General features: G+C 45.9%; 1 pseudogene; it reads right to left on the minus strand.

Moving 5' to 3' along the window:
- Positions 1-4,044: 4,044 nt before the first annotated feature.
- Positions 4,045-4,162, minus strand: LOC136656726 (5S ribosomal RNA; annotated as a pseudogene).
- Positions 4,163-20,236: the final 16,074 nt, after the last annotated feature.

Genomic DNA, 20,236 nt, shown 5'->3' on the forward strand with positions numbered 1-20,236 from the left:
TGTACCAAGTTGTGAAGGACATGAGGTTTCTTGTGCATAGTAAAGCCACTATTCTTTCACTTTGGTTCCCATCACCAGTGCATTACTTTACACTTATATTGAAACAGAACTGCTGTTTTGCTGCCTATTCTCCCAGTTTGGAGAGATCCTTCTGGAGCACTTCACAATCCCTTCTGGTCTTCACCACTCAGAAAAGTTTAGTGTCATCCACAAACTTGTCCACCTCCCTGTTTATCCTTGTTTCCAGGTCATTTATGAAGATATTGAAAAGCACCAGTGCCAGGACTAATTCTTGAGGCACTCCACTTTCCACCTCTCCACTTTTTTTGTCAATTGCCCATTGACAACCACTCTCTGTTTCCTGGTCCTCAACCAGTTCCCAATCCATGAGAGGACCTGTCCACTTATTCCCTGACTGTAGAGCTTTCTTAACAGCTTTTACTGAGGGACTGTATCAAACACCTTCTGGCAATTAGTGAATCTGAGGAGATCCAGTGAAGGCCAGGCAGCCTACGTAAAAAAGTGGGGGGGGGGGTTTGTTTGTTTTTAGCTGTTGGGGCTATGTAACATGCTACAAGCTATGGGCTGGCAAGGGATAGCATTGGTCTGCCTGTCTGCTATGAAACCAAGTATTTTTTTTTTTAACTTACAATTTTTTTTAAGCTTATGAATTTTCAGGGTTTTTTTTTAAAACACTGATTGTGGGTTGTTTATTCTCTGTCTCTCGGTACTTACTTACTTCGATAAACCTTTATTGGCATATTGGGAGTCCACAAACAATAACAATATAACTCAGCAAATAAATGCAACTTTACGGGGTATTAACTTCTGGTATTAACCTCTCTCGGTATAGATATAGATCAGGGGTGTCCAAAGCTTTTGGCAGGAGGGCCACATCATCTCTCTGACACTGTGTCGGGGGCCAGGGAAAAAAAGAATTAATTTACATTTAAAATGTGAATAAATTTACATAAGTTTACATAAATGAATATATTAAAGATGAACTTATATGAATGAATAAAGGTCTTGCAATAGCTCAAGGCCTTCAAAAGCCCTTGCACAAAGCAAGACTGGCCTTTCCTTTGCTGCTGCTACTGCATCATAGATGTGAAACAGCAAGCAGTCGACGAAGCCCTAATCCCACAGCTCACTTAAGAGGTCGAACAGTCGCCCTCACGCTGACAGCAGTTGCATCGGGCCTGTGCGGGCTCCAACAAATCTCTGGAGGGCCAGAGGCTCATCGGAGACTGGGGGCTCCCTGAGGGCCACATTGAGAGGCCTTGAGGGCCACAAGTGGCCCCAGGGCCGGGGTTTGGGCACCCCTGATATAGATGATATAACTAGTAAGCATCACAAGAGGATCAATTCTCAGTGATATTTGCAATAAAACTTTTTAAAAATCCAATCTAAATAATAACTTGGCCTTGCATTTGTTGTCCTGGGAGCTAAACATGTTAATATTTAAATGCCTTTTTTTCTGTATGTTGACCACCTCCCTATGTTGACCAATTCCTCCAGTCCCTTGGGTGGTCAACTTAAAGAGGTTCTACTGTTTATATAAAGTTGAAATGAAATTTTAAAACTCCAGAAAAACCTTTTAGCTCAATTATAATTGCCAGTTGTCAACTAGGAATGTAGGGGGGGGGGGAACCCAGTTTTTACTTTTAATTTTTTTTTAAGTTTACGTCATATGTTGTTTGTTCAAAAAAGTTAACGTGTAAAGACAAAGTCCACCATCATGTCAGCTCAGTTACTTATGAATGGATGGGCGAGCAGGAGAAGGGTCAATGGAGCCGATTTCCTCTTTCACTCTCAGTTCATTTGCATTGGAGTCCAGTGTTTACTCCTTTACACCAAGAGTAAACACTGAACTATTACCATTTAGGGCTAAGCCGAATGTTTTCCATTTTCACTTTTGACCTAAAATACCCACACCAACAAAACAAAACAGCTGGGGAAGGAAAAACACTCCCCCCAAAACTTGCTTATTTTTTTTTTAACTGTTCATAATCATTGTGTCCCCTTCCTCTTTTTGCTGCTTTGGTGGTTTCATTCCTCAAATGATCTCATCCTCTCAAGGATTGTCAGGGTTGGCCAACTTTTCAACTTTAGGGCTCCTGAACCTTTAACGATCATGTAGAGGAGATAATTTCGGCAGGTGTCGCTTGTCACCTGTGAGACAAGCTGCACCTGCTGACATTTCCTCTTCTACACTATTGTTAAAGGTACAGGAGCCCTAAAGTTGGAAGGTTGACCACTCCTGTAGTATATACTGGATGTGATGATGTCATCAAACACAACATAGCCAGTCAGATTTAACTTAGGGCCCAATCCTATCCAACCTTCCAGGACAGATGTCACTGAGGGACATGTTGCATCCTGTGATGGTGGGTACAGTCATGGAGGCCTCCTCAAGGTAAGGAAACATTTGGTCCCTTACCTCGGGGCTGCATTGTGGCTGCATTAGCACAGGAAAGTTGGATAGGATTGAGCCTAAGTGTTAATATAACATAAAGTTCATGAAAAGTGTGGGCAACATGTCCTACATTGGTCATATGGCTGATTCTTGCCAATCAGAGATTATTATATCTTTTTCTTTTTGGTGGATTTTTAGCAGCAATCTCTCTCTGATTTTGTGAAATAACCCTGTGGTTTTGGTGCAAGTTACCTGAGCGCAGATGTCTCTGCTTAAAGGTCATGTACAAAACTGTCCTGTTCCAGCTTAGCCAACAGCAAGGAACAAGCAATGTAATTTGCCATAATATATACCAATAAAATACACAGAAGCAAAAGAAGTCCTCAAGCATTAGCAACGTTAAAATTAAGAGCACATTTTAGTAATGGGGCAAAATTGTACCTCTGATTCTACCCACATCAACAAAGCTTGCCTGCACCTATGCGCATGAGTTCTGCTGCTCTTATTTATCAGACTTGTGCCATATACACGCTGTTAAAAATGTACACAAACAGATCACACAACAGTACGGAACAAAAAGAGGATTCCTTGTCGTCTCAGCCCAATCCACAGAATTTGGTTGGATGCTGGAACAGCGAATCACAAATCCAACAAATTTCCCATTTTTGGAAAATATACTTGTCAAAGCCCCGGAAAAAATAATGGACATTTTGCGATCCAACCTTATGTTGGGTTTTCACAATTCAAAAACAACACATTTATTATTTAACCACAGGAGAAGTTGATAGTCTGTTATTTATCTCTTCATTGCTAAAATAAGCTAAGAACAGATGTAAATAAATGCATATGATAATTGTTTGTTTGTTTCAAAGTTTGCCTCCTTAAGATGATTTAATTGTGCTTGCCACTTCCTGTTAGGGAGAAAGTGCTCCAGGAGCCAAATAGTTTATATCTGAAGGAGATGAGACTCAGCCATGATCACGAAGGCTTTTTGCCTGCTGGCAGATGTGGTTGTGGTTATTCATATGAACATATGACACTACCTGCTATTGAGTCACAGCGTTGGTCCATCTGGGTCACTATGGTCTATCTGACTTTAATTCACTGTTCACCATGCGCTAGGGTCATAGAAAAGACAGTCCCACATGTGGAGAGGAACCCATATGAATACTTTTGGGTTGGGGCTGTATCCCAGTGGTAGAACAAACTTTGCATGCAGAAAGTCCCAGATTCAAACCCTGGCACATCCAAGTAGGGCTGGGAAAGTCCCCATTGCCCAAAACACCAGAGAGCTTGGTTGGTGTTGACTATAGCAAGCTAGACAGACCAATGGTTGGCAACCTTCAGTCTCGAAAGACTATGGTATAAGCCTACGGCACCCGGTATTCCCAAGCGATCTCCCATCCAAGTACTAACCAGGCCTGACTCTGCTTAGCTTCCGAGATCATGGTATAAGCCTACAGCACCCGGTATTCCCAGGCGGTGTCCCATCCAAGTACTAACCAGGCCTGACCCTGCTTAGCTTCCGAGATCATGGTATAAGCCTACAGCACCTGCTATTCCCAGGCGGTCTCCCATCCAAGTACTAACCAGGCCTGACCCTGCTTAGCTTCCGAGATCATGGTATAAGCCTACAGCGCCCGGTATTCCCAGGCGGTCTCCCATCCAAGTACTAACCAGGCCTGACTCTGCTTAGCTTCCGAGATCAGACAAGATCGGGCATGTGCAGGGTAACAGACCAATGGAATATGTTGAACAGCCCAATCATAACCAGTGCTGGCACACCAGCGCCACTTGGCCCATGTTGTAACCATCACTGGGAAGGAGCAGGCTGAAGGCCTCCTCTAGGTAAAGAGACATTTGTTCCCTTAACTCAGACTCAACCTGCATAGTGGAGCTCCTTGGTTCTGCACCACTAAAAGTGCTGGTGCAAGTCTGGACAGCCTTGTGTCAGGCTTCCAAGATCAGGAGGGGGAGTAGGATTTGGTGTGCGCCAGCGCCACTGGTCCCACCCCCTGCCAGGCCCAATCCGTCCTGTCTTTGCCCTCCACCTACCCCCATTACACCTCCTACCCTTCCTCTCCCTCCCAGTAGTGTAACTAGAGAGGGCAAAATCATAAGTAAGTGCAGGCTCCTGACCGCAAATGTAAACAGCCCCTCCACTGTGCAGCTGTTGCTGCCTGAATGGCTGTGAGGGTGAGTGGGAGAGAGCTTGCGCTTACTTATGATTTTGCCCCCCTCTAGTTACACTACTGTTCCCGCCCTCTTTTTGCCAATGTGCCGCTAGGCAGGAGCTTACCTGAACCAGTGGGCCATCCTTCTGGATCCAGTGCCAGCGGGATGACACAAACCTTTCCACCAGTGTCGCTTACTCTCCGGTGTCGCAATGTGCTTTACGTTTATGACACCCTATGCAGTCGCCGCGTCACCATAAACGAAAAGAGGATTTTGCCATAAAGCCGCTGCCTCGGATGGAACTGTGGCTAGAGGGAATGTCGCTTCAAATCCCCCACTTCTTTGGCATCCAACAACCAACATGCCTTCACAGACAGTGTATTTACTGGACTCTCCAGAGCATCTTATGATCTTCAGATTTCTTCAGGGTCTGCTTGTGTGGTCACCGTCCTGAGAATGTGGTGTCATTTGCAAACTCGGCTACCTCTGACCCCGGATCACTTAGGCACAAATTAAATAGTGCCAGTCCCCATAAGCCTCCTCATTTGTGAACAAATTAAAGAGCATCTGTACCAGCACATATCCTTGAGGGGTCCTGCTGCTGACTTGGTTCACTGTGTTGGAACCGGGCCTGACTACGCTCACTCCGAGGGACGGCAAAGATTGGTGTCACTACCCGAAAAGTTAAAAATAGGGGAGTTAAGAAAATGAGCAATTTGGGAGTCCATATTGTTATTGTTATTATTCAGGATCTCACTCAGACAAGGTTATGCGGTAAGCATTCAAATCCCTCTCTCTTTGCTTCTGCCAGACTCCTGCCACCAAGCTGCAGGAGAGGATCTTCCTCTTCTTCCGTGGAACCAGCAGGTCTTCTCTTCAGTGTCAGCCACCCGTATGATCTTGCAGGGGGATCGCTGGGCTTCCTCTGTCTCTGTGGGTCCATTAGCTGGTGTGATGAAAGGGAAGAAACTCAGTGTACTTCAGAGCTGTGAAGTTTTGTCTCTGCTGTCCCCTCAGGCTGATTGCAGAGCCCATCTGCCATCGATTTCCCCAAAAGCAAAGAGGTCCTGTATGGCACATCATGAAATAGCTAATAAACAACCAAAAAAAAAAAAAAAGAGAGAGAGAGGCTGTCAGAGCAAAACAAGCAGTTGTGACTTTGTATACCTCAACTTCTCTGCAAGTGCCGTTTTGTTTATGAAATGCGGGGAAATCTCACAGGTCAAACCTTCTGTAAAGTTGACTCTCTGTAATTAAACAATCTGACTAGAGCGAAGCCAAAGCGACTCTGTTTTCGGTGACTGAAACCTCCTCTTTTTGGCACTTTCTGCGGAAAATGTTCACTTCACCATTGACTTTGTCCTTTGCTTAACCCAGTGTTTCTCAAACCCACTAGGTGGGTCGCGGGCCAATTTCAGGTGGGTCCCATTCATTTCAATATTTTATTTTTAATCTATTAGACTTGATGCTGCCTTGGTATATGACTGCATTTGGGGAAATATTACAGATCTGTACTTTGAACAAGCTGCTATACATATTTGTTTAACACCGATAGTCAATGGGACTTACTCCTGGGTAAGTATGGGTAGGATTGCCGCCTAGGATGGTTAAAAATGTTCTTGCTCGATGATGTCACTTCTGGTCATGACATCACTTCCTGTGGGTCCTGACAGATTTGCAGGCTAAAAAGTGGGTCCTGGTGCTAAGTGTATGAGAACCACTGGCTTAACCATTCAGTTGGCCTCTTGCACCCAGGGCAATGTCATGTAGCCAAATCTGATTGGCTATGTATGTAGCATTGTACTGTCATCAAGCCATGATCCTTGATTGGGTACTTGGGATCACCCATGTAACTAGCAGCTATTAGTTTTATTATATTCTTTCACATTCTCCCACAATATTGATTGGCAATAGACTCTGGGCAGACAAAAGTAAGTGCATGGCATCCTGTACAGATAATGAAATCCATGGGGTTTTTTTTTGGGGGGGGGGGGGGCCTGTAATCCTCCAAGGGTGACAGAAGCCCTCCCTGGACCTCTGAAGGACTTTTAAGGCCTTAAAACATTACTTCCAGTTTTTCCAAAAAAAACCAGGCCTTCTAAGGCAGCCATTTTCAACCAATGTGCTATGGCACATTGGTGTGCTACAAGTGCTCCACAGGTGTGCCACGGGAATTTGGGGGAAGGTCATTTATTAGTAGGGCCAATGGGGGATGTGAGCTCCAACCAGCACCACGGTGTGCCTTGTCAATTGTCAAAATCTGACGGTGTGCCTTGACAATTTTAGTGCCTTGTCAGTGTGCTGGGAGATGAAAAAAGGTTGAAAATTGCTGGTAGGTATACAGTATTTCTAGGTACCTGGACTTTCTAGCTCAACTTGAGAAAGAGTGGATTATCCGACCTATCTGAATACAATGGTGCTAGAGGCTTAGCCAAAATATTACTACTACTACTGATGATGATGATGATGATTCAGAACCAACAGCAAGCTTTGGAGACGAATACTCTGATTCACTGAGTGGTGCTGGGCTCCAGCATCATTGCATGGAAAGAGCACTTGTCTTCCTTTAACAGGGGCTAATATTACTTCAAGCTGTTGTCAGTTGACATGGTGAAATTGCTTAGATGCACTCCTGATGTAGTCGGCTAGTGCTGATTACCTTTAAGTATTCATGGAGCAGAAACCCTGGGGAAAGCTGATTAGTTGTCCAGGGAGGCTGATGCTCCAGCGTGTAAACAAACTCCTGAAGTCCTTCAGGCCCTAATGAGGACTAGGCCCCAGCGAGAGATCCCATTCGGTGCTGTGCTCTTGCATCAAGCTCCGGCAATTTTCAAGGAGAAAGTGATTGGAGTCAGCCCTTTGGATGCACGTAATCTACTAATCACCACTCAGAGACTTCTGGTGCTCAAGAGCAGCAGGGGGGAATTGGGTTTTATGCACTGAAGGAGATATCGGCATATACTGCTGGAATAGGGGAGGGGGCTGGTTGCAGGCAAAGAGGGCCTACTTAAATATTTATTGTTTAGGGATATGCTGGGGTCCTCCTTTCGGTCTTTCTCATGCCTGATAGAGCAATCCGAGATGGGCCTACTCAAATGTTTGTGTCCTTGAATTTAATGAGACTTACTCCCAGGTAAGTGTGCATAGGATTGTAGCCAAGACTCTGGGTGGGACTTGTGGAAAACTGATGACTCAGTTTCCCTAGAAGTCCAAAGATGCCTTTTGTTTTTGTTTGTGTTCCGCAGGTGATAAGTGCGGGTAGTGGTGTAGCTAGAGGGGGGTGCAAAGCCCTAAGTTTGGCAGGAAACCTCTCTATGGCATGCAAACTGCCTTTCCCCCTCCCTTCCGTAGCCATTCCAGGCGGTGGGAGCAAAATGGGGGTGTATGCCTGATTCCGAAGGGGAGGGGCCATTTGCACGCCTTGGTGAGACTCCCTGCAAAACATAGGGTTTTGCACCCCCTCTAGTTATGCCATAGAGTGCTAGCATTGTAATCACAGGGCTTAGGATTGGTCCATCTTTTTGGGGAGAGTTGTACAGTGATTCTTTCCTTTTGGAAGGATGCACTCATTAGACTGTACAGTCCTTTACATTTTGCATGCATTTATGCCCTTGCATGTTTTACAAGGATGTATCACTACAGAATTGGGAAAGGTCAAGTGCACACAGACGTCAGTTTCTGAGAGCTGAGCTGATAGCTTCGCATTTACTTTTACAAATGCTGAAAATCAAAAAGATTGGGCAGTGAGTGGGTGACCTGTTGGGTTAAACTTCTAAGGAAAAGGTGGTCTGGACTGGATTTAGGGGCAGGCATCTCAGGTAACTGCTGGGAGGCCAGGCTTAGGGGCTGCTGGGCATTTCCGTTATCCTTAAAATTAATACACTTTTATAAGATTAAAGAGAAAAAATGGCACATGTAAATACGTATATGTATGTGGGACCAATCCTATCCAACTTTCCAGCACTGATGCAACTGTGCCAATAGGGCATGTGCTGAATCCTGTGATGGGAGGGGGCAATCGCAGAGGCCTCCTCAAGGTAGGGGAACATTTATTCCCTTATCTTGGGGCTGCATTGTGGTTCTCCCTACCCTTCAGAGCCATTCTGGGCAGTGGAAGCAAAATGGAGGTGAATGTCTAGCTCTGAATGCCTGGCTCTGGCTTCAAGTGCCTGCAAAAATTAGTGCTTTGCACCCCTTCTAGCTATGCCACTAGTGATTCCACCTCTATTTTGAAATATAGAGGTTCACTTTGCTGAATTTCTTTTCCCTGGACAGAGATAAGAAAAAGTCCACAAGACAAGGAGTTGCACTCTGTTGTCAGCACACAGGGTCACCTTCAGCTCACTTTGAAGATAGCACAGATCCATTTTTCTTCAAGGAGTGTATTGGGATGCTAGAAATTACATGGCTTCCTTTTTTTTTCTGGAATCCCAGACTGAACATAGAGCAATTAAAACTGGCCACGTCTAGGCTCAGCCTAGCATCACAGCATCCTAACTATTAGGATATTAACAGCCATGCATTTCTTTGATATTGCCATGGGTGTCACTGCTGTACCACCAGATTTTGTTTTCTTGTTGATAGACAGAGAAAGCTATAAAACTCTTGTTTTGAAAAGATGGGTAGATTATATTAAATAATGTAGGCAAACACAAGACACACACACAGAGGGAGAGAGAGATGATGATGATGATGATGATGTTGGGTAAACTAGAAACAACATCTTGGGAATTATGGAAGTAGTTTGAACATATATTCTGAAATGTGGGCTTGGTGTTTTCTAGAATGTGTTTGCACCGGGGACAGATCCAGTATTTGTGTTTGGGAGGGAGGGCCATGAGCACCACTCTAGGGCCCAGATCAAACAAGTGGGTAGACCTGGGCTCCCGGTTGAACCTTGGCCTCCATGGCCAAGGTTTGGTGGGCAGGTAGACCTGGATTCCCGCCTGGACTTGGAGCCCAGATCTACCAGCCTCCGAGGCCAAGCTTTGCTGTGCAGGTAGACCGGGGCTCCTGCCTGGAGATGAAGCCCAGATCTATCTGCTGGGTAGACCTGGGCTCCTGGTTGTGCTTAGACAATAGGATCAGTACAATCACAAAATTTGAGAGAACTGGAAGAGTTTTGATGATACAAAAAAACTAAGATTACCATTGGAATCAGCACCTCTGAATTGTATATTTAAAAATTCAACAGAAACCATTTTTGTGTTGCGCAGTGTAATCTTCCCTCCAAGGAAACAGCGGTCTGTAAAAATAAAAATATTATCTAATTACTCTCACATCAGTGTGACTGTCAACTCTTAAATCTCCAGGATTTCTGAACTCTCCAGGATTCCAGAAGAGGTTTTTCCCACCCCCTACTTGGGCAAGTTGCCAGGGACTGAATTTCACAAGCAATGCATGCACTTTTTCCGCAGTAGCTAGCCTCTCAGTTGCTACTGAGTTTATGGCTACATCCTCCCCTGGTGAAAAAAAGAATCTGTCTACTGTCACACATGTCCTGGATGGATTGCAAAAGACCAATTTCTGCATGAGTAGAATCTTCTCATCAAAGGAACCAGGATAACCAATTTCCTTTTCTACATCTGGCTTGAGGAGGGGCCTGAAACACTGAAACCAAGCAGGTAAGGCTCCCCCTAATGGTTTCCCTGCCAAGAAAAGTCTCACCGTATCTGGTTTCTGCTTGTATGGCAGATGTCTAAGGTACAGGACCCCCGCCAGAAACAAGTTGGAAGCCCTGGAAGCAACTGTATGTAGAATGTGATGTGGCAAGGAGTTCCATGAATTAATTACTCACTGTTCTGTTACTTGTCTGTTCTAACTATACCACCATTCAATTTTAGTGGATGTCCCCTGGTTCTGATGGTGTGCAAGAGGGAAAAGAGCTTCCCTCTATCCACTCTATTCATCCCATGCATAACTTTGTACAGTATGTCTCAATCATTTGTCGTCGTCCCCCCCATGTCACTTTTCTAGTCTGAATTGTACAAATGCTGAAGCCTTTCCTATACTACCATCAGGTGATGATGACACTAGGCTAAGATGCCTTTGAAAAGGAATTGGGAAGGTTTATGGAGGAAAAGTCCATCACAGGTTACAAGCCCTGATGACTATAGACAACCTCTGGGTTTTAGAAGCAGGTGACCTCTAAATGCCAGATGCAAGGGAGTGGCACCAGGATCCAGGTGTCTTGTTGTCTTGAAAGCTCCCTGAGGCATCTGGTGGGCCACTGTGAGATACAGGAAGCTGGACTAGATGAGTCCTTGACCTGATCCAGCAGGGCTTATGTTCTTAAACATGGAGGGCAATTGGGTGCCATTGGCTGTTATAAAGAGTTCCTTCAGTATGGACAAGCTGTGCTATTTATCATTCATCTACCTGATCCACCTTCTCTGTCCATTCCCAGGCTATTCGTTTGACATCATGCTGAAATGCTAACACACAGCTGAACAGACAAGTCATTTTCCACTGAAAAACAGATTGCTTGTCCAGGTGGCCAAGTGGCTACAATAAGTTTAAAAAATTCCACAAATTCCTCTTGCACACGCAGCGTCATAGAATCGCCAACCAATTCATTTCCAAGGGAGTTTGCTGAAATAAAGTGTAGAATTCCTCCCTCCGTTTCTCTTAACTCATCTCTGTTTGCCTCTCTGACCAATGTTAGCTTATCAGTTATTAAAGATTTAAAGCTGAAGCAGCGGAAGGGAAACACTTAACATCAGTGGCATCTCTAGGGCTGCAGGCCACACTGGGTGATGAGCACAGGGGGGTGCCTCAAAAAAATTTAAGAAATCTTGGTATTTTGGAATAGTACCATTATTCAATGTGCAATTTCATGCAACATACAAAGAAACAAATTGCACCAAAATATCTTTATTCTATCAAAAGTCACAGCCAAAAAAAGCAGTGGAGGTGGGGCATTGGTGTATCACCGCACCCACCACCTGGGGCAGTGATTTCAAACCTTTTTCGTCTCATGGCACACTGACAAGGTACTAAAATTGTCAAGGCACACCATTAGTTTTCGGACAATTGACAAGGCACACCTTGCTGTTGGTGGGGGGGCTCATATCCCAAATGGTCCTATTAATAAATGACCCTCCACCAAACTCCCGCAGCTTACCTGGGCACCATTGGCAGCACACCAGTGTGCCACAGCACAGTGGTTGAAAATGGCTGCCTTGGGGCATTGCCCCACCAGAGGAGGTCCATCGTGGGGGTGACATGCTGGCCTTTTGCACCAGCGTCGCAAACCCTAGTTACACCACTGCCTGACATAAATGTTGCAGAAAACAAGCATCAAGAAACCACCGAGGAGGAAAGAAAGAAGGTGTTGCTCAGCTGTTCTGTGAGTTCCTTTCCCAGACAAGACAGACCACCTACACGACATGAAAACATGCCGTTTGTAAAGAAACATGCCAGTTATAAAGAAACTGCCAGATCCCTGTGATTTTATTTGATTCTTTTCTCTCCCCCCCCCCCCGGTTATGTATGGCTTGGGGGACATGATAACACGAATCGTAACACCAGCAGAGAAGTAAAAAACAAAATGTACAGTAGAAAGGAAAAACCTGCCAAACTCTCTGCAGAATAGAAATCTAATCCAAGCTAGCAGTATTGTGCTTGCAAAGAGATTATCTGTTGACATGCCTGGATATATTTTCACTGGAAACACAGCAGGTTGTATCTGAAGGTTTCCTTCCTCCTGCCAAAGGGTCTTTATCCTGCAGAAGTATTCTTTGCACAGGTGGACACTTCTTGGGCAAAAGAAAGGATGCAACCCAATGTACGTAAACAAACATTCAATTTTTTAAAATGGCTATCAAGTGTGAAGCAATGAAGACACAGTCACATTGTCCAGGGTTCAGGAAGGGAGCAAGCCAGGCCAGCTTGCTTCAGGGAGGGAGCCCGCACAAGCCAGCCTCCTTGCCTTCTCTTTTATTAACCTCTATTTCAGCCCAGTACAAAGGTCAGTAGGTGAACAATGCAAGTTCTTCGGGGGATTTTTCATTTTGTCGATTCAGCTTGTTTACCCAGCCTGTTCCGTGACTCGGGCATCACTCAGTCTGCTCTGTGACTCGGGCATCACCCAGTCTGCTCCGTGACTCAGGCATCACCTCAGAGTGTGCTCCAAGAGTGGGGGTGAGTGTGCTCACTAGATCTGTCACGTAAGAAAAAGGGTAAGGTCTGGCATTCCCCTGATTATTTCCTTCAAAGTGACAACTCAATCCTCTCTAACTCGCCCTGCCTTCACTGATGCAGCCACAGCGTCTGATGGTGCAATAGGCCTACTCAGACCTGAACCAGTGATTTGGCTGGCGCAAGTCCAAGTGGACCCGAGAAGGCAGATCGAGGCTGGAAAGGGGGATAGGATAACGGCGGCACCCTCTTCCTGGCCTTGACAAACCTCCTTCTTTGCCCCATCTCTGCCCCATTCCTCACCCTCCCTGCCCCATTCTGCCTACTCCTTGCCCACAGCTCTTCCCATGCTATCTTATGAACATTGGGGCTTCTTTGCAGACTGCTGTCATGTGGCTGACATCACTCACCACTGTGGCCCAGCTGTGCAGAATGGCAGGTTGCCTTCTGTGACAGCCATAAAGCACCCTGAGCTGCCAGAATGTGAGTTCCAGTGGTGCAACAGGCCCATAGGATTGGTCCCTGAGTGATGTTTAAATCAAAAAAGTGTACAGATGGTGCCTTGGTATTTGTGAGAGATTCATTCTTGGACAACACCCCTCCCCTGCAGATACTGAAAACTGTGGATAATGAAATCTGTGGTTTTGGCACCTTTAAACCCTCCAAAGGAGACTGGAGCTATGCTTCAGTCACCTATGGAGGGTTTTCTAAAGCACACAGAGGCCCTGCTTGTCCACCCGTGGCCTCTGCTACTTTAGAATGGCTCTTTCAGCCAAAAAACAAAACACCATACCCAGTTTCTGGAGGGAAACCAGAAGTGACTTTTTTTAAACCTTATGAAGCATTCTGAGGACCAGAGAAGTTGGAGCAGAGCTTCAGTCACCTCTAGAGGGCTTGGGTTGGGCCCAGTCTGATTCAGTGGGGGTTCAGGGGACCCGCATTGAGCCAGGTTTGTGGATACACAATCTGTGGATAGAGAGACCCCACCTGTAAATAACAGCATAATAAAACAGAATAATATTTGTAGACTGAAACATAGCCAATCTAGTTTGCAAAAATTAGCTTGATCAAATGGAAACTGTTGAAATACCTACATACGTACATGTTTGACTACAGATTGACTTAGGGACCAACCTTATGCTCATACTACTGGCGCTGGGTATTGTGAAAGAACCATAAACCACTTTTCCGCTGGTGATACATATGTACCGCTGGTGCTGAGGTAGTGCCAGTCGGTGCTGGGTCTCAACACCAGGAGAATTGAGGGCTGGAGCGACCGGGGCGTAAATATCGCTGCCTGTCAATGGCAAGACTTTCCAGGGTGGGAGGGGGAAGTGGGGAGGGGTGGAACTGGATGGAGGGAGGGCAGAGGAAGGGGAGGACTAGGACCAGGAGGGGAGTGAAAATGGCGACAGAGTCTGCCACCTTATCCTGCGCTTCCTCCTTGGTCAGGAAGCCTACATGGGCACAGCTCCAAGGAGACCCATTGGGGTTGCAGCACCATAGGATTGGTCTGTTAATCCAATAAAAGTTATGGAATGTTATTCAACTTTTATTTGCTCAGTTCACTAGTTCACTACCCACTAGAAATAAATGTCTTACCTGAAGTATTTAATCAGAAGGTAATCATTTATAGCTTATTCACCTTTGAGAAGCCGGCTTGCAGTAAGCTTTAAGATGTTGGAAAAGCCAAGCTGAAATATGAAATGATTTCTGAGGTTGCAATCCTATGCAGTTCCTGGGAGTAATCCCCATTGAGCATAGTGGGACGTATTTCTGAGGAGGCATGCACAGGATTGTGCTCTGAACCAGTTTTAAAAACGTTTCTCCTGCATAGTCTTTCCCAATTTCAAAAGAACAGCTCATATGATGAAAAAAGGATCCTAATCTTTGCCCGTTGCTCTCACCCATTCCTGAAGTATACCAAAACAATTAAAAACAACATTAATGGGCAGACAGAAAGACTTTGCAAAAGTGTTGTAAAGAACTTTGCAATGGTGTGCCTTCAAGCAGTGTTGGGGAGAAGGCCAACAGAACAACATCTGCCGGAGCAGGTAGGTCCAGTGCAGGGGTAGGGGAAAAGGAGCGATGAGGGTGGGAAGAGTGGATTGGGCCTCGGAGGGGGATAGGACTGGTGGTGCCAGTGTCTGCCATATCCTATCCCTTCCCAGGCCTGATCCGTCAACATGGATCAAAGCAGACACTTGTCACCTATAGAGTTGACCTGCTCAAACTGCTGGGGCTTATGCCTGAGCAAGGGGTCAAATGTCCCTTATGTTAAGGAGACCCCCAACAGCCCAAATTCCCCAGTGGGATGCAGCAGAAGCCACGCTGGCATTGATGTATCAGCATAGGGGAACTTCAGATCATCAGCACAAGGAAATCCCAGTGCAGGATTGGGCTGCCCATCAATGTCAAGTTGATCTGGATATCAGTGGTGTCACTAGTGGGGTATGGTCTGTAATGAGTGACGCTAATTGGGGTGATGGTAGTGACACCGCTACTGACCAAAATTTTAAAAATCTTGGTATTTTTGAATAAGGCCATCATGATATATCATTCAGTGTGCAATTTCATGCAGAAGGCAATGAAACAAACCACGTTGAAATATCTCCATCCTATCAAAAGTTATAGCCAAAATCCAGCCGGGGCGGGGCAATGGTGCATCACCACACCTATTGCCTGGGGTCCCTGCCTACTGCACGGGAGGAAGTCCATCACGGGGGTGGCACATGGCCTCCCGCACCAGGTGAAGCAAACCCTATTGACACCACTGCTGGATATAAAATGAAGTGTACAAGAGGCACTCGTTTGCAACATGTGATCACCTGATTGCAAAACGGAGATTTCTTATTCATGAGAAGAACATAAGAAAAGCCCATATGCCAATAAAGGTGAATGATGATGATGATGATGATGATGATGATGATGATGATGATGAGAAAAGCCCTGCTGGATCAGGCTGGGGGGTTCATCTAGCATTGCTTTTCCACCAGCTAGCTCTGGGAAGGCCACAAGCGAGACAGAAAGTCGTGCTTCTCTCCCAAAGAAAAGCATCCTTTTCTTCCCGAATATTTATGACAATAAGGGCATCCTCACTTCGTAGTGTGTTCTGAGGGTTTTTGCACACACACACACCCAAAATCCCCAAAGTCCATGCGTATGATGGAATTTCACACATAGGAAGCCGTCTGTTAACCTCCAAGCTCACCATAACTAGCCAAAGGCAATTGCTGGACAGTGTTTTCTCCATTAAAGAAAGGGGGGGGGGAGAGAAGAATCTTGTAGTAGGATTGCGTCTCAAGATTTTCGCAGCCAAGCATAATAGAGAAAGAAAGGTGTCAAGACTCATTTGATCTCATGCAGCGGGCTGCTGGAGGCAAAACTGTTTGAAATGCACTGAAAAGCAGGTGACAGGCACCCAAGGAGAAGGAAAGTGCTATTCATTTCACAAGCCTCCCTGTGAATGGGTGGGTGGGCGGGCTGATGAGTGAATGATTCAGGAGGACTTTCTCTAGTTAGGCCTTTTTGACTTCAGAAGTTCTTAGGCTATTTAAACATGTTCCCTGTAATCCAGTTAATTGTACGGAGAAGCTTGTCAGGAGGACTTCCCGCTTCAGCAGATCAATACGGGTTTCAGAAAAGTGACAAAAAGGGATTAATAAAAAAGAACTCTGGATCATGTCACGTTCAGCTTCTATAAGTCCAGGGGTGAATTAGACTTCCGGGGTCAACGACTAGGTCAGTCCTGGGGCACAGGCTCTCAGATTTTCCTCTCGAAGAAATCAGATCTTCCAAATGAATAGAGCTGACAGCAAGCGAAGCAGAGGGTGTTAGTCTGGGCTCCCAAGTCCGACGGCTGCTGACAGCACTGTGGTCGGCGTTGAACTTGAAGGGATCCCAAGTGCAAACACTTGTAGGGCTAGCAGTAATTACGACACATTTTCCGGAGTTGTTTGAAGGATCCCCTGACTGTGATCAAATACACATCTTCCTGGATGCAATTCCCATTGAACTCGGTGGGACTTCTGAATAGACATGCCTAAAATTCTGTTGCATAGCTTTGTTGTTTGGCCAGGTAAGCAAATCAACAGCTACCTTCCTAACAGGTATGACACTGGCGTTTAAAATAAGTTGTGAGTTCAGCTGACCAGGACATAGCTGAGAGTAAATTGCCTCTTCACAGCAGGAACTCTAAGGAGATGAATCTCCTAATCAGAGGCGTTGCTAGAAGCAGTGGTGCCCAGGGTGGCGGTGATGTGACATCGCAACGTCAGGTGTGACGGAAGGTGTGATGTCACTTCCGGGTTCTCCTGGAGGAAGAGGCGATGGCAGCAATGGTGGCTTCGCAATCTCTGCCATCCCGTTCCTTCTCTCGTTGAGCCTCCAAAGGAGAAGGAAAGGGGTGGCGGTGAGATGGCAAAGCAACCAAATCACGAAGAGGTGGTGGCTGCAGCCTCCATATACCTGCGTCCACATTGGTGCTGCTTCTCCCACACCACCATCTTGGCTGGGCCTTACGCAGCACCTCCTTCCAGCCTGGCACCTGGAGCAACCCACCCCCCAATTCCTATGCCATCGCTCCTAATTGTTCCAGTCTGGGAAAGAAATTGCATTGGATGAGTTCTGTATAGAAAATATTTCCTACATTTTTTCCTGCATAAAAGATATTTTATTTCTGGTATAAGTTTTATACACTCTCCCTAGCACGGCAACAGTCCCGTCTCTCTTCTGTGGTGTAAGACACTCACAGAAACTGACTTGCTCACTTTAACATCCTTAAACTTAGGCAGAGGTATGAAAGGAAGTCTGAATGGCTGAATGTCAGACGGATATTCAGCCTCTGTCTTCCTTTCAAAACTCTGCCTAAGTTTAAGGATGTTAATGTGAATATTTTCACATTATTGTGAATGTGAATATTTCATAAGTGAATATTTCATAAGTGGATGAAATATGATTGTTTTAGAATGTACTTGGCTCTAACCCTTGCAATTCCTCAATCAGGTTTTATGAGAGAGAGAGAGAGCGAGAGAGAGAGAGAGCGAGAGAGAGAGAGAGCAGTATGAGGTTAGCAGCTGTAAGAACGGAAGCCCTGGTGGTCCCTGGTATTTATACTATACTAGGCATGGCCAATTCAGACATTGCCTGCTCATCATGGGGGGAGGGGGCAATATTTTACAATTTTGTTCCCTTCTGCTCCTGTAGAGGGCTTCATAAGAATGCAAGAAGAGCCCCACTGGATGAGGCCCAGGGCCCATCTAGTCCAGTTTCCTGTATCTCACAGGAAGGTTTCAGGGTCTCAGCACACAACTGCAGATAGTTCACTAGACTAGGCAATGAGGTTGCTGGCTCAAGTCCGAGAGGCCCCAGTCATTCTGATTATGGGTGCAACTGGCTGCCCCAGTGCCCGGGACAGTGATGTCACTGACATCACTGCCCGGCACCTGGGGCTTCGACATCATTATGTCACATGATGTTGTGACGTCACTTCTGGCTTAGCCCGGGAGGAGGGGGTGCGTTCCATTCCCTCTGAGGAATGAGGCACACAGAGCAGCCACAGTGTGCACCTCCTCCATAACTAGGGGGCATAACTAGTCCTCCATAACTGGGGGGCAGTCACGCACCCCCTCTTGGTGAAGTGTCCTTGGCGGTGCCCCGGAGGCTCCGTCCTAATTACGGATCTGATTCTGTTACTTGGTCATGATGAAGTTGCCTTTCTGCGTTAAGTCTCTGTTTGATGGCAAACTTCAGCCACTCCAGCCTGTGTACACAGGAAACACTTTTCATGTGCGGTGGGAGTGAAATATAGCTGTCACTCACCGGCCTGAGTCAAAAGGAGGACCTAATTTGTTGGGTGGAAAGAGTTAAATGAACTTTAACTGAAAAGCTCTGCCTCTCCCTCTTCGGGTAGAAAATAGCCAAGGGCAACAGCGGATGACTAATGTGTAGAATATTGCAATTAGTATAGCAAGGTACTTACAGGGATCAAATTAAAAAATTCATTAACGTACGCACTTAATTAAGAAACACTTTTCGGTTTACATGATAAATTATGACACCTATTAAATCTTCGAGTACAAGCTGTAATGGTTTCTTTGCTCCCGGGCAGAGAACTATTGCCTTTGAGGTCCTTTGAACCTCCCCAAGGACTGGCAGCATTAGGTACAAGTGTATTAAAAACAATGCCTCTTTTTCTAACCCCTGAGAGGTACAAGCATCTCTTTGCTGGAAATTCATTTCAAGTTGAAGAAGGCAGCCGGGGGATTAAGGGACTGACACATCACAAACACTACTGAGGAGTGAATAAACAACCAAAAAGTCACCTTGGGAAGAAAGGAAGATTCGGAGGGAAAAAAAAAAGGAGGCTGGGGAAGAGATGAAAGGGGACTGAAGGAAGAGAGGAACAGCACAACTGTTTTACAAAGGGATCTCTCAATCTCAAACGCTTTGGATTGTATCCAAAAACCCTGCTGCCTGAGAGGAAGGAGCTTCCATGTGTGCAGGGGAGTCATGGATCCCTTTCAGACAGCCCCTGATAGCTGCTCTAGAGGGACCTTGGACTTACTTGTGAAAGGGTGTGAAAAAGGTGCAAATGGAGGGAAATCAGTGATTCCCCTAGATGAGTGGAAGTGTCTTCCGCTTGCACGGTGCAGGATTCGAATCCGAGTCATGACTCCTATTTAATTCAATAGGGTTTGGTCCCAAAACAGCAAAGGGATTTGCATTGGCTTGCATTTTAGTGGTCCAAAAAGTCCATTGATTTCTAAACTCCAAGCATGAAATGGTTGTCCACTGTCTACCTTCTCTGGTTCTTACTGAGTTAGTAATTTGTATCATTATAGCCACATCCCAGTTTTTTGGTAGTCAAGCTGTTGTCCTAAGGGGCTTTGTAGCTCTCCATGTAGCTCTCAATGTAGCTCCAGCCTTGTGGGGATAATCAGATGAGTTACAATACCTGACGGAACATACCAAGATCCAGGTCTACAGAGCTTGCGTCCTGAGTACACTTCTGTACTGCAGCGAGTCATGGACTCTTCGCTCACAACAGGAGAGGAAACTGAATGCTTTCCACATGCGCTGCCTCCGATGCATGCTCGGCATCACCTGGCAGGACAAAGTTCCAATTTTGTATGGGACATGGGGAGGATGGCGGCAGGGAAGGGAGTGGGCATATTGGGACTGGAAGGGGACAGGATTGGCGGGCACCCATGCACACACCCATGCACTATCCCCTTTCCTGGGCCTGATCAGCCAGCATCGATCCACTTGAACTTGCACCAGCTATTCAGCTTGTGCAGATCCAAGTAGACCCATTGCAGATGCTGGGATTTACCCCAAGTAAGGGGACAAATGTCCCCTTATACTTTGAGGAGCCTGCAAGCATTCCAACTTTCCCCCTAGGATGTAGAGTGGCCTGTGCTGGTCCTGCTTTAATGGCATGGGGTGGTGAGGACTTGGCTCAGTTGCTTACTATCTCCCATACCTACTTCTCTCTTTTTTTCCCCT

The sequence above is a fragment of the Tiliqua scincoides genome, chromosome 6 (genome assembly GCF_035046505.1).
Source record: "Tiliqua scincoides isolate rTilSci1 chromosome 6, rTilSci1.hap2, whole genome shotgun sequence".
In the NCBI taxonomy this organism is placed as follows: Eukaryota; Metazoa; Chordata; class Lepidosauria; order Squamata; family Scincidae; genus Tiliqua; species Tiliqua scincoides.